This window comes from Monodelphis domestica, chromosome 2, assembly GCF_027887165.1.
Source record: "Monodelphis domestica isolate mMonDom1 chromosome 2, mMonDom1.pri, whole genome shotgun sequence".
Classification (NCBI taxonomy): Eukaryota; Metazoa; Chordata; class Mammalia; order Didelphimorphia; family Didelphidae; genus Monodelphis; species Monodelphis domestica.
This window is the reverse complement of record NC_077228.1, coordinates 200248509-200271487: the sequence shown is the minus strand read 5'-3', so window position 1 is coordinate 200271487 and position 22979 is coordinate 200248509. Positions and strand designations below refer to the sequence as shown.

The 22979-nt window shown below is 44.1% G+C and overlaps 1 protein-coding gene across 8 annotated transcripts in view; it reads left to right on the top strand.

Moving 5' to 3' along the window:
* Nucleotides 1-22979, top strand: part of HOXB3 (homeobox B3) — a 62433-nt gene that overhangs the window by 33933 nt on the left and 5521 nt on the right. For 4 of the 8 annotated variants that reach the window (XM_016430527.2, XM_016430524.2, XM_056816856.1 and 1 more), the window contains exons 2-3: nt 266-440; nt 20724-20808. The gene's annotated coding sequence lies outside the window, so the exon portion shown is untranslated. The other 4 variants (XM_056816857.1, XM_001367059.4, XM_016430530.2 and 1 more) reach the window with 4 other exon arrangements.

Here is a 22979-nt window from a genome sequence, read left to right as displayed (position 1 = left end):
GATGCAGCCCTTAATGCTAAAAAAAAAAATAGTTCTTAAAAAGCATATGCCCCCCAGGAATGCTCCTCTATAGAAGCGAATCAAAGCCGTCCCCTAGAAGGTATGAATAGGATCGTAGGGGGAAAAAAGGATTTCTATGGGACCTAAAGTTCACAGCCATTCTGTGTAGACAAGAGCTAAGAAAAATGCGAGAATTATACAGAAAACCATTAATCACTTCTTTTCTTTAAATACGTATCCTCTCTCCTTTGTTATTATTCCACAGCAAATCTCCGCAGACCGTCTGTTGGGGGAAAAAAGTGTTAGCCGCCTCTCCAGGACCTTCGAGGGGGAAAAAATTTGGAACCATAAAGTTGAAAACTTTTTTCTCTCAGTTTGGAAGAAAGCGGTCAACATGAATGGGATCCGTGAAGCCCAGGCAAGAGAAGAGAGACCCAAAGGTAACAATGCGGTGTCTTTGCCTGGCGGGTTTCTGATGGTTTTATGAGCCCTTTTAACAAACCAGTTGAAATAAGAATCTCTCTCTCTCCTGCTTCTTCTTCTCCTCCTCCTTCTTTTAAAAGTATCTGAGCTGGATTTTTTTTTTTTAATGGTGACGGCTTGGTACAGTTTGGTTTCTTTTATTTTGACGAATACTTCGGGGAGGGCAAAACCTGACAACTGGAGATTGTTTGAGCAGACTTGGGGCTGAGGTGTCAGGACTCCTGAAAAATCAGAGAGAGACAGAGGCAGAGACAGAGACAGACAGACAGACAGAGAGTTGTATAGGGATGTTTCTAAAGTGATTTCTGGTTTTGTTTTCGTGCTTGGCTCAGAAAATACATTTATGCATATATGATATATATGCATATACATTATATGCCCACACATATCTTCTAGAAATCCACACATGGGCGTGGATATGTATGTGATTTTCCCTTTGTTTACTTTTTGAAAACAAAAATCTTAGCTATTCTGCAACTGGTTCTTTAATATGAATCTGAGTCATAATGCTAATTTGCTGATTTCTCTGCTTTGAGTGTGTCTACTTTGGCATCTAAATAAATATTTGTTATTCTCTAGAAAAAAGAAACTGATTAGTTCAGAAGAGAGACTGTTATTTGACTGGTGAATATTGCCCCGCCTTTCTGTCTTAGAGAAAAAAAAAAATAAAAAGCATTTATTAAGTTCTGAGGATATAAATACCAAAAAACCCATCCCCAAACACCCAAAGACAGTCCCTGTCCTCAAGAAGCTTACATTCTTATAGTAGCTCTCTTCTTACTTCTCCTTCTAGGCCATATTCCTTTTTTATTTTGGAGGTTTAGAGTTATTTTGGGGGTTCTAGGCTTCCTCAAGAGGAAGAAATAAATAAGTTGGCATTTGGGTCTGGGGTCTTTACTTGCCAATCAGAATTCATGACTACATTATCAGTTTGTATAAATGAAGGAAAAGAAAAGAGGAAGAGGAGGAAGAAAAGGAGAGAGAGAGAGAGAGAGAGAGAGAGAGAGAGAGAGAGAGAGAGAGAGAGAGAGAGAGAGAGAGAGAGAGTTCATGGAGAGGCCACATTTTCTAGGCGATTAGCTCAGTATTATAGCCAGAGAATGACCTCGGAAGCCCCTTGACCTCTCTGAGACTGGACATTGTGCTGGATAACATCTCCAATCTAGGACAGGGAGGAATGGAGGGAGATCCACCCCTCCAGATGGAGAGAGGAGGCTTCTGTGGAAGTATCTTTCCTTAGCCTTGCTAGCTTCCATCCTCATTTGTACTATTTAAAAAATCCTCCAGTTCTATACCCTGGGTATTTTTGTTCACCAAAGAAAGTGATTAAGAAGATTTTGGCTGGAGGGGTAGAAGTGGATGAAGGGAGAAAGAGGAGGAATCTGCATATGCTCTTTCACTGTACTCTTTCACTTTAGCATCTCGGCTCCAGAGGATCTGTCTCTTGTTCTCCATTTACTCACACTCCCTAATTTCCCTGGGCTTTGTATGAAAGAACAGGGAGGAAAAGACAAAGACAAAGAAAAGAGAGATGGGGAGAGGTGCAGGCAGGCCTCATAGGGCCAATGGATAAGGAACACCTGGGTTCCTTTCTCCCTATCACAATGCTGCAGGTCTCTTTCAGAGCACACAAGCCATTCTCAGGAATTCTTTTGTCCAGAATCGATGCCTTTTCTTGCCATTGCCCATAGGCCCTTGCCTTCTTTGCATCATCTCCTTTTACAGATATCATCATTCTATACACAATTAATATCTCCCCAATCCCTTGCCCAGGGAAGCTTTGGGGGAAGATAGAAATAGAGGCTTCTTTGGGGCAAGTTGTTTTATGTAAGTCCTCAGACAACCTGAAGAGTTTTCTAACAGAGAAGCCATAGATTACTGGAAAATAACTAACCCAAAGGAATAGCCCCTCAGTATGGTAACTCCTGGGATGTGGGGGGATGTGATCAAAAGCAACCCTAAGTAATCTGGCTCCTTAGAGACAGAAACAAAGGCTAGCCTAGCTAGGCACAGAAAATGATAGGGATTGGAAGCTCAAATGGACCATTTCCTTTAGTTGTGAGTGTGATGGTAGGCACTTGATAGTTTATGTCTCATGATTTGAGAAGTCGGCTTGTAGGTTCTTCTCTGCACTCACATGGGGAAGGAACCTGGCAGCAATCTTTATTTAGTAATCCTTCCCCATAATGTCTACTTGAGACCTCCTCAGAGTCTTAGATCAGCAACCAGTGTTTAGGCCTGGGAGCAAAAAAATAGGCTTCCTTTTTAGATACTAATTCCTCTGACCTAGGCCTCCGCAGCATCGAACTACAGATATACTTAAAACCAGGCTCTACGAAGAGGCTTCACATACAATCCATGAAGGCACAGAGAGAGGGACCTACAGCTATGCAAAGTAGTATAAACTCACATGAGGGATGGAGAGTGGGGTTAGGGGTCAGAAAACCCTAAGGTGTCCCCTAACATGCTCTGGGGGCTCAGAACTAGGGGGGAAACCAATAGTTACTGAGATTTGAGGTTTTGTGGGCCCTGAGATAACCAGGTTTTTTTTTTTTTCCTTAACCTGACCTCTCCCTAGGTTGGGATTATCATATTTCCCCCCTAATGCCACTCTATTAATGAAAGGGACACCTCAATATCTTTCCCTCTTTGGAAAGGACAAGCTATTCTGGAGACTCAGATTTGGGGCCAGCTTCACTCAGATCACTGTGGGGTTCAGATCTAAGCAGGAATCTCAATGCCTACTCTGGGTTCCTCAGGATTTTAAAATCTTATCTCCCTCTTTCCCTACCCTAAATTCTTCCTCATTCCTAACATTTTCCCCACCCTAGTCCCTCTGCCCTAGTCTGGACAATCCAGAGGAAAATAAATGGGAATACAGAAAGGGTGATATGGAGTTTGAGTCAAGAAGGACTGTGGATTTGGCCTAAGGGAGTGGTTGAACAGGCCTAGGATAGAGGGTCTTGGTGGGTCTCCCTGAAAAGCTTCAGCTTCGAGGAGAATCTGCTTGGAACACAGAGTTGGGAAGTTTCCCAGCGTGAATTGAGCGCTGACGGATTTGTGATAGCCCATAAAACCGGCGCGTTCAGATCCGTAAATCAATCTCTCCTCTCAGCTATATAATCGTTCATTTTATCAGAGAAACAGCTCAGTTTGGAGCTAGGCCGGTTGTTTATTTTGATCGCCGCCTTTCCCATTCTTGGAACCAAGAGTAGGCATTTTAACCGAGGCCGCCGGGAAGGCTTGCCTTTCCTTTGATTGAATATTTCTTCCCTGCTTTGTAGCCACTTGAACTGTCTTGCAGGATGTGCCAGATATCGACCACTATTGCTTTTTTTTTCCTTTCCCGAAATGCCATAGATGTCTTGGAGTTTCGTTGGGGGTGCTTTGCATTTGGGAACAAGGGGGATGAGCCAATCTGGTCGTTTGATTTCCAGAAACTTGGAAAGTGTTTAGTTGGGGAGGGGATGACATTGACTTTTTTATTATACAGTGTATCACAGTCATAGAGATTGTCCTAATTCAATGATTTATTTGTTTATAATTAAGACATTAAAGTCCCCATTTGCTACCTCTACAGTGTGGTGTACTTATCAGACATGCTCACAAGTTGATGGGCTGAAGAGGGAAAGAATACTGTTCTGTCTGTCACGGAGGGTGACTGGGACTTGTTGGGATTTTCGGTTTGGAGGGGATGGTTGACACTCGAGTGTTGTTTGTTAATTGTAACTGTATTTGTGAAAGTCTCCCCTTGCTTTAGTTTTTGTCCAGGCACCCCCGACAAAACAATGATGGGGAGACACCTTATCCTTTCAATCTCCCCTCAGCGTGGCTAGTTTCCTGAGATTTCCCCTTCTCTTCTATGATGCAGCTGCGTTTAGACAGTACTCAGAGTTAAGAGCTGAAGATAAGAAAGGGAATGTTAGTTAGCCAAGTATATAATCTTTTTCTTCAGTGCCCTCCTTCACTTTTTTTTCCTGTCTGTTTTTGTTTTTCTTTTATTCTGTTCTTTGTTGTTTGTGGCCATCCCTCATACAGAGGATAAATTTTACCTGGATAAAGGGAAAGACTTTAACTGACTTCTGCTTGCTTACACATTTTAAAGTTTTAGAGCTTGAGGTGGAGGGTGTGTGTGTGAATATGTGATCCCATAATAAATTTCTCCTTCTTTGACCTTCTTACTATTCCCTTCTTTCTTTCACATTTGAGGAGATTCCTTTGTGTTGGAAGGGTTCCTCCCCCTCTCTCTCTCCTTGTCTCCCCCCCCCCCCCATCACACTTTGTCTCCTTCTAACACCTGGGAAATAGGGAAGGTGAGGACTCTGAACTTCAAAGTCTCTTTCTTGTCCCTCCTTCTCCCAAGAGTTTCAGATCTGCAGCTGTCCTGTGTTTGGATGTTGGGGGTGTCATGAGGGGGTGGGGTGGGCAGAGACAGAAGTGATATAGGTAGAACATTGTGTTTGTGTCCTTTGTGATGATATCCCAGTCCTGCTCTTTGTCTCTGGAGCTTGTTCACATGCAGTTACTTGGTTTAGATTCCTTTAATAGTAGTGAAAATATAAAAGTCTTCATGTTGGAGAACTCTTGTGGAGATACCTGAGTGTCTTCCATCCATTATACTCCTCTACCCTCTTAGAAACTGCAATAAAGCAGACTAAAAGAAAATATTGGGAAAAGCAGAAGCCCCAGCCAGTCATGGATCAGTCTCTTTAAAAGCTGGAGCTTGAGAGATTTCTTCCCTTGAGGGAATTTAGACATGTTGTTTATGGAAGGGAGAATGACAAAATAAGGAGAGATGGCAAAAGTGTTGGGGAGACATTATTTCTCAGATATGTAAAGTAGAATCAGAAGTCTGAGAAACTCTTTTCCTTTGGAGTGGGTTCTGGCCCCCCTACTACCCAACTGGGCATATCTCCAGACTATTTTTTGTACCTCTACAGAAGCAGAATAGGGAAACTAGGAAATATGGGTTCCGTGTATCTTTCTTGAGTGTTAGACATCAATAGGTGATTTTAGAGAAGAGGAGAGAACTCAGCCACGGTTCTATTGGTGGGGATTTTTTTTTCTTTCTGGGGAGGGGGACCTATTTTGGAGAAAAAATCCTCCTCCTGAAAGGGGAAGGTCATAGTGGTCCTTTGAGCCTGAAATCGAAAGACCCCCTTCCCCCTCCTGGTCACGTGATTCATTAAATAATTAATGCAGAGGTTGCAGAATAGATATGTATTCGTCAGGAAAATCGCAGACATGGTCTCCCTGTTTCTGACGTGCAATTCAACTGTCCTTTAAAAAACAAGCCTATATCCCGAGAAAAAAGAGAGAGAGGGGGAGAGAGAGAAAGAGAGAGAGAGAGAGAGAGAGAGAAAGAGGGAGGCAGCAATAAAAGAGCCCCGAGAGCCGGAGCCACAACGTGGGCTGGGTTATTGTAAGTAGAAGGGATTTCTCACTACCTACCGTGTCTTATATGTCCATGTAAATTTATTGTTTGTTATTAATGTTATTGTCGTAAAATGTGACAAATAGCCATCTTCATTTCCTGCCATTTCTCTTCACAGGGTGCTATGTGTATTTATACCCATTGAGGCATCGAATAGATATTTTAGGAATATTTCTCTCTCTCTCTCTCTCTCTCTCTCTCTCTCTCTCTCTCTCTCTCTCTCTCTCTCTCTCTCTCTCTCTCTCTCTCTCTCTCTCCAACCTTTCTTGATTTATTGCAATATGGGTGTCAGCTCTCTACCGGTATGCATTGCCATTGTGTATATGCGCGTCTGCGTGTGTTTTTGTGAGCGAGTTGTGGTGTTTATGGCCGTGTCTCTGATAAATCATTTCTCACAGAAAATGATGTGGAAGTGGTGCTGAGAGAGAGAGAGAGAGAGAGAGAGAGAGAGAGAGAGAGAGAGAGAGAGAGAGAGAGAGAGAGAGAGAGAGGTTTTCTGAGTGACTTCCACTTTGTCTGCCTTGCTCCCCGGAGTTGATTATTTCAGAAAATTTATAGTACTATATCAGCAGTTAATATGAAAGCTCTATATAGCTGGAGGTCTTAAATTACAGCATCTGTGATTATCAATTAAGGCAAAATTTGTATGAATTTGGTAAACTAGAAATGCCTCATTGGCATATAAACCCAGTAAAAGACCACGACCTAATATAAAAATTATATCTTCGAGCCCCATATTGCCAGCATTCCTTTTGGAGACACAGTTCCATTTTTTATCGTTTTTCTATTAGGAGAATGGCTTCTGGATCCAGAGAGTCAAGGGTGTCTGCACCCAGCTCTCCTGGAAGAAGGAGCCGTAGGGCAAGGACTTAGAGGCTGGGAAGAGAATTATTTTGTTTTCTTTTTTTTAAATTGATTTCACCAAAATTGAAATCCTCTATACCTGGGTTGTGAGATTCCAGGAAGGAAACCAAGTTGTTGTTGTTGTGTGAACTGAGTGTGTATTTGTGAGTGAGTGTTGGAGAAAGTCTGTCTAGGAAAGGGAAAGACAATAGAAGTGGAGGGAGAAGTGCCCTGAGAGGAGTCCGAGTCCAGCAGGAGGTTGATGCCCCAGGCTCCCCCACCTCCTTAGTAACAAAACAAGGAAATGAATGCACAGCCCATCAGCCTTCCTCCGACCTCCTGAAACAAAGGAAGTTCCCTTAATAGTTAGTTCGCTGCCGGACCCTGATTAGCCGGCGCTGAACCGGGTGTGGGGTAGGGTGAAGTAGGATTTGGGGATAGTGCCCAAAGTTTCCCTAGAATGGAGGTGTCTTTGGGCAGGAAGAAAGAGAGCTGAAGAGCGTTCCGATTGGGGCGGGGTGGGGGTCCTCTCCAGGTTTAGGAAGGGCTGAGCTCAGCCCCCTCACCCCAGCACAGTGGGGTTCAGTCTTTGTCAGGTGAGAGTCTGGGAGGGCAGGGAGTCGATTGCTTTCACTCAGTACTCCAAGCCTTTTGGTATCCCCACAAAGAGCCGTAGAGCTTCCAGGGAGAGAAACAAGGGATCCTGATCATTTTGGCCACCACCTTGTCTGAGTTTCAGAAAGTTGAACTAAGTCAGAGTTGGAGATTTAAATCATTCTGGCAGGACTCCAGTTCTGAAACTCCCCAGCATCTAACTTCCCTCTCCACTGCCTCCACTTCCTCTTAGCCTTTCCCTCCTGCCTCCTTCTGTCTCCTCACTCCTCTCTGGAACTTAAGAGAACCAACTTTTAATACTACTATTACTGGTGATATTTGACTCTCTGCTGGCATAAACCTTTATGTAGTAATATCAGAGAAACGGGTCAAGTAACTCTTAAGTATTCATGGCTTAAACCAGACTGAGAGTGGCTCCTGCCAGCACCCCACCCCTTCCTTCTCTGTTATAGACCATGTTCCTTTCCATGTTCAGGTCCCAATTGATTTTGACCATTTTATTTTTAGGGGGAGATTTGGAGGATGAAAAATTGGCCCAGGGAGACAACGCTCCTGTCGATATGAATTTGGTAGTCTTGGAGGGTGGGAGAGTGGGTGAGAAGATGGCTGGGATCCAGGAGGTGGGGATGAAGTTGATAACTTGACTACTCCTCAGCTCAAGATCATTGGGGGGGCAGAGAATACATGGGGAGTTGTTAACAGAACGAATGGTGGAACCCTGTCCTGGGAAAAGTATTAAAAGGTCAGGGTTCAGAGAAAGATGACCATACCAGTCCCCCCCTCTCTCCTTTCTCCCTTCAGAAGCTCTGACCTTTTCAGTGTCTTTGGCTCTCTCTCTCTCTCTCTCTCTCTCTCTCTCTCTCTCTCTCTCTCTCTCTCTCTCTCTCTCTGTCTGTCTCTCTGTCTCTGTCTGTCTCTGTCTCTCTGTCTGTCTCTGTCTGTCACACACACATATGCCATGTTGATGGAATGCAGCACCCTCCTTTCTGCATTCTCTCCTTATCCTGACTCTAGAGAACTTGGGGAAAATGGGAGTGGTGACCCCAATCCAGAGCTCTCTGTTGCTCAGGTCAATGGCCAAAGTCAGGATTGGGATCCCTGAGAGGATGAATGGATTGTGTCCTTTTTAAATGAAGAGGGAGAGGAAAGAAAAAGAACTGTATAACATTGTTTTGAGGATTTATTCAATTGATTTCAGATGGATAGAGACCTGAATTAATTAAGTGTGTGGGGCAGTTTTGTGTGGAAAAGGGGAACGAGGTGGGGAATTCCAAATCTAGGTTCCTGGGCCATTTTGGAGGCACCTGCAGCAGGAAACCTTATTTCTCTAGTCCCCTCCTCCCCCAATTCCTTTTCCAGGTGATCTCCACTGAGTTGTATAAACCCCAGGATATAAGGATATATTCCACCTTTTGATTATCCTCCATCTTACTCTCAACCCTTCTCAGGCCTTTGTCTATTATTCTCTAAACTTGGGTTCCTACACCTTCTCTTTAACCTAACACTAAAGCCCACACAATTTTCCAAGACACAATGTCCATGAGAGCCATAGCACTCCCATCATGATCTCTTCTACTATCTTCATCTCACTGAATGGTTTCGATCTCATTTATGTTCTGGAAAGGCTTAGGGATGGAATGACCAATACAAGCACTCCTCAGCTCTAGGTTGCTTCTCTCAAATAGTTTGACTTAAAGACTTAATTTGTTGAGCTAAATTAAACACGAACCCTATCTGCCCCAATAAAGTATTCCTCTGCTTCTTCTGTGTTTTTCAGGAATGACTCAGGAAAGACAATCCTGACATACTCCAACATGCATTTATTTCAGTTCTCTTCTTTAAATAAAGTGTGTTATTATCCCAGGATCGTTGAGAAGGCCTTAAGTTATCATTTCTGAAAGATTTTAGATCAAAGAAATAATGGATTGAGAAAAGGAGGAAGAAAGAAGGTGAAAAAATCTGATTCATTTTCCCTAGAGAAGAGATTGTGAGACTGAGTCCAAGATGAGGAAAAGAAGAGGCCACAAAGTCAGGGTAGAGAAAGATATAACCACACGCTAACACATATTTATATTTCTCAGAGCATTCTCACAAATGCATGTAAAAAATAACTTGGACACCTCTCCCTTTCAAGAACACATATTACAACACAGCCCCATCACTCTCCTGAGCCCACTACCATATACCAGTACATACACACATGTAAACACACACATGTACACACACACACACACACTAGAGAGAGGGAGACAGAAAGTCAGGGGTAAACAGAGAAAGCAGTCCAGATCTCTTAAACTTTCTTTAGAAGATAGTGAGGAAATATAAGGGGAATAAAGGTTATTATACATTTTGGAAGTTTTCATCCAAAATAACTTCTTAGTTTTTTCCCAGCCTGCTTTGTAGGTAATTGGCAAAAATAGAAGTCATTTTAGATCAAAAGTCATAAATCAATTATGGAATTAGGACTAAAAAGAGGTAGTTGGAGTTGGATTTAGGACAGGTTGGGGCTAAGGATTGAAGTGCTAGAGAATCGTGTGAACTGGTTCAGGACATATCTCACAATACTCAAAACAACAACAAAAATTAAAACCTCAACAAAAACAAAACAAATATCCTAACTCTCAATCTTACCGAACACTCCTATCTCACAGCTTTCTTTGGGTCAAGTTCTCTTTTCAAAAGGGGGAGAGGGAAGGCCTCCAATCTCTCACTTTTGTAGTCTAAAGGTCAAACCCACCTTCTCGTTTTGGACCAGATGGACAGAACTATTATCCATCACATTTTCTTCTCTTGATCTACATAGAATGAGGAAACTGAGGTACTGAGGTCTCTTCCCTTTTTTCTTCTGGTTTTCCTGGACTATAACTACTACTTCTTTCTCTTGTCTCTCTTTCTCCCTGAATGTTTTCTCTTTTCTCTAAGTCTCTGATCTCCACTCCCTGGGCTCCCTCCCTCCCCCTTTTCACTCTCTCCCCTCTGTCAATCCCTCTTTCTCTTTCTTTAGCTTTCTTAATCTGCCTCTGCTTTCTTTCCCTATTTTTCTCTCCTTCTGTTTCTCTGTCTCCATATCTGTCTGTCCCCTCCTGCCTCTATCTTTCCTCCACACTCCAATCCCCATTTCCTTCTCTTGGCAAAAAAAAAAAAAGAAGAGAAAGACAATTAGAACTTCTCATCCCAATTCCAGACAAGTAAAAGAAAATAGAAACTTTCATCCTCACCCCATCTCTCTCTCTCTCTCTCTCTCTCTCTCTCTCTCTCTCTCTCTCTCTCAGACACACACACAACACACACACACACACACACACACACACACACACAGCCCGTTTGACTTTCCTCCTCTCTTCCCGCCCCCTTTCCCTTCATGTGGACTGGACGGACATATGGAACCTATTCGGCCTGGTGACATTGAAGAGAGGCCAGCCTGGGCCTGCCCTCCACCATGGCGCCCCTTTTGGTTCCTCTTTCCTCTCCGTGCCCCTTGTCAGTCACCATTATCCTTTTCTTGCGACATTTAGGTCTTTATAAAGAGAAGCTACTCCTTCTCCGTGCCAGCCTGGGCCTGGGGCGCAGGAGTCTCAGAGTTTGGATCTCCTTCGGCAACGCCTTCCAACCTGCTCAGCCCAAGTCTGGGGAGCTTAGAGGAGTGGAGGAGAAAAAGGGGGAGCAGGCGGAGATCCTTTCTTTTTCCTTTCTTTACTCCAAGATCTCGGCCTAAACCGGAGTGTCTCATTCCAAGTTTTTCTGAAAACCCAAACAAAGCAGGGGAGAAGGTTGGGGGTGGGGTAGGGGGTGAAATTGCATCCGGGACTTTCTCCCCCAACTCCGCTGGAAGCATCTGAGTTGATTTGGTTTTAATGATGATGATGATGGTGGAGGCAGCGATGCTGAAGGGTTGGGGCCCCGCAGTCGCCACCACCGCCCCTCAAGTCCTCGCCTCCTCTGGGATCCTACCTCTCCTTCTCTGGAGGCCCTAGTGGAAAGTCTCGCAGGTAAGTGGCTGCAGTGTCTGAAGTTATAAGACCCTAGTCCCGGAATTCTTCCCCAACTCCATGTATCAGTAGGGGCTAGGAGCTTTAAGAGCCCTTCTCTCACGGCCCACGGGAAACCCACCCGCGGACCAGCCACTGGGCCTTTGTCTTCCAGCAGTAACTAGCCTTCGGGACATCGAACTCTGGGAGTTAGAGACCCGGGCAATCGAGTGTCTATGTGTGAGTGTTTGTGTGTGTGTGTGTGTGTGTGTGTGTGTGTGTGTGTGTGTGTGTGTGCACACGAGCGCGCCTGCGTTTGTATCTGGGGAGGGTTGGGGAAGGGGGGTCGCTCCCTGGTTTTCTAGTTTTTCCCACGAATTCAACAGATCTCCTAGAACAAGCCTCTGGGTTTTGTTCCGAAGGCGTTTGTTGAGATTTTTCGCACCTCTCTGGCTGTATAAAACCGAAACTACAATCCGGGCCGCCGAGTCTCTCCTAGGCAGGGTGTTAAGGCAAGAAGGTAGGGGATCCGTTGATTTATGGCTCTGCCGAAACTGTGTTTACTTGCTTCCTGCTCTGGGAACCCAAAACCAAACAGAACACAGGCAAAAGAGAAAAGAAACCTCTCTCCCCAAAGTGGGCGGCAGCGAGGCCCCCTCTTTTGCTTTGAGACTTATTTTACCAGATGTGGAGAGATCGTGGGAATTTCCTCTATTTCCATGGATGGATGGATAGATGGATGGAAGGTGGTGGTAGTGGTGGTGGTGGTAGTGGTCTGTATGTATGTGCGTGGCTAGGAGAAGGAGAGGATTTGCCACTCTTCTTTTCAGGCGTTTGGGAATTTATTGTTGGACATTCATTCCAGCTTTTCTTGCAGATTTTGCTTCCTCTGTATGTGTTTTTTCGTTTGCAACATAAACTATCTCGTTGTTTTAGACATATATAGATATATGTTACAAAATAACACACACATATGTATGTAGATAAATTCAACTAGCTATATAGTTATTACCCCCTTTTCTACCCCAGTCTTGTACTGAAAACGCCCAGGCCTGGCTAGAAAACAGCGTTGGGCTCCAAGCACTATCTTTCTCTCCCCCTCCTCTTTCAGTCTCAGTCTACTGGCTTCTGATCTTCACTTTGAATCTTTAACCCGGCGTGGGCGTCGGAACTGAGGGATTTGGAAGATCTTTTGACTAGAAGGAAAAAATCAGGAGGGTTAGGGTGGTACAAGGAAGGAGAATGGCTGATGGTTTAAAGATTTGTTCTGTCTCTGTGCGTATTTTTCCAAGAGGCCAATGTGTCCCTTTTTCCGGTTTGGAGGGAGTGAGAGAAAGAGAAAGAACAGGAGATGAAGAAGGAAAAAGAGAGGGATTGGGCAAGGGAGAATGAGAAAGAGACAAGAGATAGAGAGACCCAGAAAGAGAGACAGAAGAGAGACAGTGACAGAGGCAGAGACAGATAGAAAGAGATGGAGATAGAAGTTTTGCCCTTCCAGTTGCCCATCTCCCCAGGCGAAGCAGTGGCTATTGGTCCCGGCCCAGACACCTGGCTTTGGTTAGAAATTGCTTTGCATTAAATTTTCTCAGCCGCAGAATTATCTTTCCTCGCCTCCAGCTAAACTTGCATTTTTTTTTACCAGAAGCTTGCTCCATGTGCACCAATGAAATCCGAGAGGAAGCCACCGGCCCTAAGTGGCCGTAATTTAATTGATTTTATCATAAATCATCAACTTGATGAAGAACCCGAGGTTTCATTGAAGTAAATTGATATTAATGGGCGTTTCTTGAAATTCAAACTCCCAGCATTGTTGAGGGATCTTGGGTTGGGAAGGCGAACAGCCCATTTCCCAAGAAGCTTCAGGAACGATTCTCCAGCCAACGCATTACAGCTTGGCAGAGTCCGAACCCCAGGAGAGTGAGGAAAGGAGTAGGAAAGTAAGGGGAGAGCTACATGCACCCTCAGCCTGCTTTCGAATGATGTTAGTGGGGGAGTGGGGTTCAGAGAGGGAAGAATTTCTGAGAGATCTTTCAGCCTAAGCTATCCAAAGAGAAGAAGGGAGCAGAGAGGACGAAAAGAGGGAGAAGGGTCCCAGATCAGCTCGAAAATTGCTTATTGGAGGCAGGAAGGAGGTTAAATATAAGGAGTTACTGGAAAAAGTGGTGACTGTTGTGGGGGGGGGGGTTGGAAGAATGGGAGAATAAAGGTCCTGGATAGGCACAATAGGAGCATTGATTCCCTGTTAAAAATTGCCAGTTCAGAGGTTTTCTCTTCCAATTAAAAATTAATTATTTACCGAGTGAGGATGCTACTACACCGAATGGCGCTTTTGATATGGTGATGAGCTTGGGAAATCCGTACCAGAGCAATGAGACAGAAGCCCACACAAACTTTGTATGTGTTAGTATGTAATTGGGTAGTTGCAAGGCACAGATATTTGTGTGGGAAGTCTTGACGAGATATATTCTATAACTTGTCAAAATAGTATCCTTTCTTTTTATTGAATAAACTTGGATCTGTTTTTCTTTATCAACTAGTATTTGCACCAACACAAATACTGTAGATTTTTGCAACATGCCTTTATTATATTAAACATACCTACAACATAAATATAATTTCTGACATGTATATCTATCCATGAATGTGGATGTACTTCATGGATGTATATGGCTATACATAGGTCAATAGATATATACAGAGTGTTCTAAAAGACTTATTGCAGTTTTTAAATACTGAAGTTTAGCATTGCACTAAGGATTTTGGGACACCTTGTATATATATGTGTCTGTCTATGTATATATACATATTAGGCAAATATGTGTTGAATGTATATCTTTCATAGAAAGTATTAAGTACTAGACTCTATGAGTCATACAAATTCTGCATAGGCAGCATATTCCTTTTGCAAACTTAAGCCATTTCAAATAATTTGAATTGCAGGCTCCAGCTCTTTCCTCTTTCTTGCTCTCTCAGGCTTCATATTTAGTTACGATTCTGGGTGATGCTCTTAGACAGAGCAGGATGGAGATGGAATATTAGGTGTAGATAGTAGGGACAGGGATGGTCAGAAGAGGGCCAACTGAACTGAATGAGGTTGGAATCTCATTGGATCTTGGATAAAGGACTGGGCCTTTTAAAGGATGAGCAGTGTTTCAGAATTGAGTTTTCTGCTCTATAATTTCACCTCCTACCTATCCAATACAAGGGAAGCTTGCAGTGTAACCTATTAGGTCTCTGGAAAGATGCTCAGAACAGAACAAAGTTATTCCAGGAGGTGCCCTCAGCTCACTGCCACTGCTTTCAAAACAGACTCAAACCTGACTGGGGAAAGACCAGTAGACTTAGGGCAGAGTGTACCTCTCCCCTATCATTTTTTAACACCCTAAAATACTTCTCTGGAGCCAGAGTTGAAAGGAAGTACTGTAGGGAAGGGAAAGCTACTTTCTTGAACTATGGGGCACTATATTATGTAACGGTATTTATAAACATGTTTTATTTGACTACAAGGCTTGGAGTTGGGGATATGGAGGAAGAGAGAGGAATCGAAAATTTTAAGTTTGATTGATACATGAGAGAAAGTTTATAGAAGTCACCAAAAAGTGTTGGAGGAATCTATAGGGGGTATTAAGAAGAGAAAAAAGACATAGTTGGTCCCCCTCTCCCTTTGACTCTTCAGGAGAACATTAGATCATCCTTAAAGGTTCTAGAGAATTTAGGGCTTCTTAAATGTGTAAAGAACAAATAATCTGTTTTCTAAATCCTCACAACTAAAACTCCCACAACCCCAATAATTCATTGGAGGAAAACAAGAAAAAAAAACAGAGGCAGAGACACACAGGGAGATGGAGGCCTATAGTCTATGGGTGGGAGGGGAGAGGAGGCAGGCAGTTTTGGGCTCAGTAATTTGCCCTAAGCGAATTGTCATAGGATCCTAGGCTTTGGGTTTTTTATTTGGAGGCAATTCAAAAGTACTTCCGTTGATTGGTCATTAATCCGGTGAGTTATTGTCTGCTAAACAGAGGTCACTGGGAGAGAGACATCTAATCTGTCAAGAGAAGTCTGGCTCAAATATTTTCCTGGGCCAGGCTCCTATTTCTACCTTTTTTCATTTCTCTGTTTCCTCTTTCTTCCTCCTAGTGTGGGTATGTATCTTGTTTTTAATGTGTGTTTTTTTCACCTTCTCTTCTTGGCAAGAAGAGAACCAGCATAGACTGAACTGCCTCTTCCCCCTTAGCTCTATGCCCCTTTGTCTTGGGGGTTCTCAGAGTTTAGGGTGGGGGGAGGGGTTACAGAGGCCTTAGATGGACCCTACCTCTCACACACTCTCTCACACATACACTCAAGCACAAAACAGCATCTCCCACTTAAAGGGGGCACTCATTCTCCAATACCCAAGTTTCCATCTTTCAAGCCTCAGGAATGAAGACCAGCATCACTCAAAATTCTATTGTGGAAACTGGCAGCAATTCCTAGAGTTTCTTGGGCTTGGTTGACTCCTTCCACATCTCAACATGTTTCCTATAAAATAGAACAATAAGGCTTTACATAGATATTGTATAATGCTTTTTGGTTTTTGTTTGTTTGGTTTGGTTTCTACCGCCCTGGGCAAGAGAGGTTCAAATGTGTTTTTAGCACATGGCTGGAATTCTTTCTCTGCTAGAAGATTACAGTTTCTTTCCTTGGCTCCTGATTTTGCGTGGTCAGGTCCCTGCTGTCCTTGGGTTTGGGGGGGTCCTTGGGGAGAGCTACAGAAGTACGGTTCCATCTATTCTCCTGTTCTTTTGTTCCAGAGCGAGCAGTAGCTGGGGTGACTCCTCCCCCTCTCCCACCGCACCCCCAGGAGGAGAGAAGTGAGGACAGAGATTTTAATGCCTAGAACCGTCCTTCGGTGCCAAATCCTCCCCCCGCCTCCCAACCCCACCCCCTTTCCCGTTTTGCAGTCTTGGAGATCTTTATTCGGAAGAAAGGATTATTACTATTATTATTTTTAAAGGATCTTCCATAACCCGAGGCCAGTAGAGCAAGGGGGAGGGGAAGCTGCGTGTGCGCATAATAAATTTTTTAAAATTATTGCAAGAGGTCTCTGAGGCTCCTCAGCTCTGCCTGCCATCTCGGCTTCAGGAAATCTTTCCCAGTTTGGCCCCGGGCCTGCTTTGGATCAAGCGAGGTGGCAGATTCTGCCTCATCAGTGCACCTCGAGAGGCCTGGAGGAAGGAAGATTCTGCGGCTCCAGAAATGAAAACTCCGTTTAAAAAAGAAATTTTAGTTTCTTATTGCGTTGCTTGTTTGTTTCCTTCTCTTCTCTTCCGTCTGTTTACTTGGAGTGGGAGATGGGAGAAGCCTTTGTTGATATCTAGAAAAGTCCCGAAAAGATTCAGTTGCGAATATGTGTGTGGGATGGGAGAAATACAATTCAGGGAAATTTGGTCATTTTCCACTCTCTGGTGAACGAATCTGGGGCCAGGAATGAGGTAAAGGAAAGGGTTGTGCCTTTTGGTTCAGACTTAATACCAAGAAAAAAATGTTAAAGCGTGGAGTATAGATTTTTTTCATTAGAAAGATTAATCTTTATGTTTCTCATTTAATCTCTCCTCTTCAATTCAAAATAATTCCGGTTTCCTTGGTCACAAATCTGTTCCTTCATCCTTGAATCTGAATAGTGGGTTGTTTTCTTTCAGTTCTGTGCAGAATCGGCTCAGAGAGCCTCACTCCTGTGTTCCAGTTTCGAGGTTCCCCTCAAATAGAAGCCTTCTCCCCTCCTTTTGCATTTCTCCCCCCGTCTTCACCTCCTGAAAGGCTTCAAGCTCACTTGTGCCTGGCTTGCTACTTTCCTCTTCCAGCCCAGCCCCCCACCCCCCAATCTTTCAAAGTATTTTGAGAAGTGGAGGTAAGAGAAGTTTAAAAGGAGCCAGGAAGCGACAACAGAAACTTCAAATGAAATGGGCACCATTCCAGTTCGGATGCTCTTTTCCTAGATTATCACTACTTTCACCATTTCCCTTTCCTTGGTGGCAATGGGAAATTAGGAGGATCTTTTAGCATCCAACTTAAAAAGCTACTAAATTCTAAAGTTCCCATCAACTCTTGGCTTTTGTAAAATATATGATTCCCTGTATCCCCTTCACTGTTCCTTCAAATACCAGACACTATGCAGTTAAGGAGGTCCTTATAATTCTTTTCAGAATGTTTAATATTGATTGATTTTTTTTTCTTGGAGTTAACACCTCCCCCACTTCATCTCCATTCTCTGACAAAAAGAAACTGTAAGTTGTTGAGTGCCTTTTATCACAGAGTCAAAGGATAAGATATCAGACATAGGCTTCTTGAGAACTCCTCCCCAGAAGCCACAACCATAGACATAGACCATCTCCCTGTTCTAACTCTGCCGCAGCTCTAGACAGCAACTCAGCAGATCCCAGGACCTCTTAAAAGAAACAACAGCAACAACTTTAAAAAGTGAACTGAAACTCCCCCTGCCCCAACTCACCCCAGCATCTCTGTGCCACTTTTCTTCTGAAAAATATGGAAGGGCTCCTTTCTCTGGGGATAGCAAGAACAACAACAACAAAAAAAGTACCTTACCAGTTTGAGACAGAGCCTTTCCAATCCACAGGCTTCAAAGATTCTGTTGTTGTTATAATAACTATGATCATAATTTGTATTAGTAGTAGTAGTGTTTTAAAGAGTGAATCAAGAATCGGGTATTTTTAAAAGTACTTGTTCTTTATCAGTTTCTTATAATTTTCTAGATCCTCATCCCCATTCCTTGTGTGGTTCCTTATTTCCAAATGGGGATTAAGATGGCATATATATATATGGAGGAGGGTGTTAGTGGGAGCAGAGTTGTAATTTTTTCCTCTAGCTAACCCAAATTGTGTCTATAAGGGTCTAACAGACACTATCCAGAACGTTTGCTTCAATCTGGATCTCAGATACTAGGATGATCCCAAAAATCTCTTTTAGAGGTCACCGGAGTGTGTGTTAGGGGAGACTGAGGGACATTTTCTAGACAATTAATTTTTTTAATGTTGCAATGGTTCTCACCTCAGCAACATCTTCCCTTCCCAACTCTCCCCCCACACACTTCTTTCTTCACTCTCAACTACCAACTTTCCGAGAAGTCAAGGGAATCCACCCGACCTTTTATATCCAAAGCTGTCCGATCTTGCTGTGGTCGCTTCTGTTGTCACTGATGTTGCCTATATCTCTACCACTAGGAAGGTAGAGGAGATAACCCAAAAGGGTGTCCATAGGAGCTGCCAGAGATAGTGGAAATGCAGGAATGCTCCTTCCCAACACATTCTGGGCCTGAAATTCATTCTGGATCTGTTGCTTGATGTTCTTGCCTTGAGAGATGGATTTGGGGTAGAAGTGGAACTTGGTCACTTTCCGAAAGAGATGAATTTGTCTCCAGTCAAAATTAGAGGCTTTAATGGGGGGGGGAGAGTCTTCATGGGGTTCAGGGGGAGAGAGGAACAGTTGTAAAGAGTCCCTCTTCTGGGTTGCCTGTCTTCTTTAATGGTGCTTCCAAAAGGGATAAGTCAAAAGTAGAAGAGGGGTTTTCTAATCAGAATGGGGGAGGGTGGCAAAGAAGGGGAAGAGGGAAGGAGAGAGAGAGAGAGAGAGAGAGAGAGAGAGAGAGAGAGAGAGAGAGAGAGAGAGAGAGAGAGAGAGAGAGAGAGAGAGCATGAGCTTCCATTTACCTTTGATTTAATCCTTCTAAATTCAGAGTCAGCAGATAGGCAAAGTGTAAAACACTCTTTTTTTGTGTTCTGGCTTTCTTTCTCCCCTAAAGGGAATAAATCCTCCGCTGGGATCCCCAGCCCCTCCCCTCCCCAGTCCCTAAATCTGCAGACACCTACATTCTTGGCTCCTGTTCTCCTCCTACGCAGTTCCAGCCTGGGCTTCTTTTCCTGTCCCTACACGAAATCCGTCCTAAGAGAAAGTTTCACTTTTGCAGTTACCCTGGTTTACCGAGAGAGCCATAAATCTTGGGTGGCCTGGAGAAACAAGCAGGTCTGTCCTTATTAATAGTCGTCGTCCTAGTAGTAATAGTAAAACCCTCTCCTTTGCTCTTTTCCTGAGTCATTTTACTGTCTTCGTCTGTCCTTAGAAGTGTAAATGTGCTCTCCCCACCCCCTTCACCTCCTTTCTATCCTGTGCCAGTCAGGAGGTGAGAATCTGAACAGACTCAACTTCAGAGCGAAGTTCCTCAAGTCTGCCGTCACCCTACCTCATCCTGGCGCTATACCCTCCTCCTTTTGTCCCCCTCGTTTCGACCCCCTTCCCCCAACCCTCATATTGGTGTGTGCGTTCCACGTCTGTGTTTAAATCATCAGTTACCCGATTGCAGTCTGTTCGAAAAAAGGGGGGGCTATGATTTAAAAAGATCCTTGTGCTCCCCCTTTCCCTCTAGTTGGCTTTGGGAGGAGAGTCTTCCTAGAGATTTGGGGAAAGAAAAGAAGTGTAGAGCGAGAAAGGATAAGAAAGGGAAGAGACAAGGAAAAGAAAGAAGCGAAGCAGAGGTCGACTGGGAGATGGAGAGGCAAGACCCTAAGAGGATTCAAACTGTTTAAAAAACAATAGCAAAACTCGGTGTTTTTAGATTAATGAGGATTCGTATCCAATAGTCACACCCCAGAACCCAGAGCCAGCTTAAGCTAGGCCTCAGTCCACTACCGTCTCTAATTAGCATAATGTTTCACTAGTGAATCTGCGTTGGGGGTGAGGGTGTGTGTGTGTGATCAGAGGAAGCATAACTCACTATACCCACTTTGCCCGGGGCTTCTCCCTCCCCGCCCCAAAAATCTTACACACATATATATTTTATCACCTGTATTTTGTTTTCTTTTAACCCTACACTCTCCTCCCCTTCCCGCATTTTTAAAGGGGGGGGGGGTGTGGTGTGGTGGTGGTGAGGAGCAGAAACAAAAACAACCCCCCCACCTTCCTTCCGTATCAGGCATCTAAGCCTAGGAAGGGGAGAGGTGGGGGGTGTGTGTATGTAGGCTTGTGTGTGTCTGTGTGGTTTTTTTTTTTTCCCTGTGCAAAAGCAGAGGCCATTGTTATCGGAGAGTAGGGCGTACCAGTCTTATAGGGCAACCAGATTGTGGAGACTTGTCCGTTCGCGAGCCTGGAACCGGATTCTCAGGGAGCTGCCGAACCACCTTTCGCCTCTTCTATTTTTTTCCTGTTTCCCCCCTCCCTCCTCCGCACCCCTCCCCCCCCCCCAAGCGGAGTGAATTGAAACGGACGCACCGCGGCTCCTTCGACTGGCCCCTCTGGCTCCCCAGCCCGGGTTCCTCTTTTGGGTGGGGGGGGTGGAGGGGGGATGTAGCTTTAAACAGTGGCGCTTTTTTTTTTTTTTTGCCTTCAAGCAGGGGAGATTTCTCGCCTACCGCTCGCGTTGGGTCTCGATGTGAATATATATTATGTCTGCCTGTTCTCCCCTCGTCGGTGGCTAAGGTAAGCTGGACTGAAATAGGCTATCAGTTTGTGAATGGCGGAGAGTATGTCTCAATGATTTATGGCCCATATGACTGCGATCTCGGTTCAAGAAGAGTTCACAAGCTTTAGGCTTCCTTCCACGCAGCGACTCTCTCTCTCTCAATCTCTCTCTCTCTCTCTCTCTCTCTCTCTCTCTCTCTCTCTCTCTCTCTCTCTCTCTCTCTCTCTCTCTCTCTCTCTCCTCTCTCTCTCTCTCTCCCTCTCTCCCTCCCTCCCTCCCCCTCGTTCTCTCTCCCCCTCTCCTTCTCTCTCTCCTTTTTCTCTATTTCTCTTCTTGTCTTCTTCTTTATCTCCTTTTTTCCTTTTCATACCTATCTCTTGTCCTGAATTTTGCCAGGTTCTGCTTGGAAGATTGGAATATATTATAAATAATATATATATTTCTCTTCCCCCCCCCTTATTTCTTTGCTTTATTTCCTTCCTTCTTTTTTCCCCTTCAAATCCTATCTTTTCTCCCAGGTTGCCCATCGGCCTGTCCCTTTTTCTAGGGGGGCTCCCGTTCTCTCAAGAGCTATTGTTAAGTCTCCAGACTCCAGTGTCAGGGGGGATTGCGCAGAGTGGAATGGCTTTCTTGAAGGGGGGGGGGTGTTCCTTCCCTCCATATCGAGGCCCTGGGGGGAAGTTGAGAAAGACCTGTCACCCTCCAGAAGAACCAGATGGAGAATTGAATTTTTCCAACATGGAGGAAGGGAAAACACACATACATTTGTCTCTCTAGAGTGGTGGCTTATTTCCCTCCCCAACCCCATCTTTCTTCCCTCCTCCCTCTCCTTGCTATCTCCTAAGCTTTTTCCTATTTACCTACCCCAAACTATGATCCCTTCCGAGGTCCACTCCCAGGCTGACCAGGCCTAGGTGCTCCCCGGCAGGGAGACAATCTCTAAAAAGCACAACAGCTGAGTTGCAAAGCCGCTTTTTAATTCGGTTAGCTCTGGAAGCCAAACTTGGAACAGAGGGAAGCGCCAGAGCCTGATCGGTACAGCCTGAATCTGTAGCCGGGTTAGACTCCTTGGAATAGGCCTCCACTGATTAGTTATGACCCTGGACATTTTTCTGTTCTCCTCTCACAATGACCCTGATTCCTGTGCTGCTGCATCGGAGACAGAGTAACTTCCCTGGAGGCGGGTAGAGAGCTGAATTTCCCTCAAATCTCAGCTTTTCTTCCTCTTTGATCCTTCCTTCCTTCCTTCCTTCCTTCCTTCCTTCCTTCCTTCCTTTCTTTCTTTCTTTCTTTCTTTCTTTCTTTCTTTCTTTCTTTCTTTCTTTCTTTCTTTCTTTCTTTCTTTCTTTCTTTCTTTCTTTCTTTCTTTCCTCCCTTTCTTCTTCTCCTCCTCCTTCTCCTCCTTCTCCTTCTCCTTCTCCTTCTCCTTCTCCTTCTCCTTCTCCTTCTCCTTCTCCTTCTCCTTCTCCTTCTCCTTCTCCTTCTCCTTCTTCTTCTTCTTCTTCTTCTTCTTCTTCTTCTTCTTCTTCTTCTTCTTCTTCTTCTTCTTCTTCTTCTTCTTCTTCTTCTTCTTCTTCTTCTTCTTCTTCTTCTCTCCCTCTCTTTCTTTTCTTTCTTCTCCCTCTCTCTTTCTCTCTTTTTGTTTTATTTCCCTTCTTTTTCTACTAAGATGTGCTCCAGGTCTTTCTGCCAGATTGTTGGTTCTTTTGTGGGGAGGGGTGATCCAGGAGTTTAGGAGATATTTGAATAGTTGATCGGTCTTAGGTTCCCAGCCAAATTATTATGATTATTGGTATTATTGTTATTACTGTAATCATTATCTCGACAAAATAAAACTCTGTCCAGAGCCAACTGCCCTTCCTTTCGGTTTGTATTCAGTTTCTCTCCCAATCTATTAATAACAAACTCAACTGATATGTGTTAATTAATTCACCCTTCAGCCAGCACTGCTCCAAAGCTCATTTAGGCTAAATCATAATAATAATAGTGGTGATAAAAAAAAGAGCTATGTTACCCGGGTCAGAAGGACCCTTCTCAGTGAGAGCCTATTTCTCTCCAAACCTCTGTCCTTCACAGAATAGAAATTCACCCTCAGAATTCAATCTAGATCCTAGAGTAAATAATTGTTTATTAGTTATAACTCTTTTCCATTGAGGGCATTCTTGGAGGTGGAGCAAGGGAAGGTTGT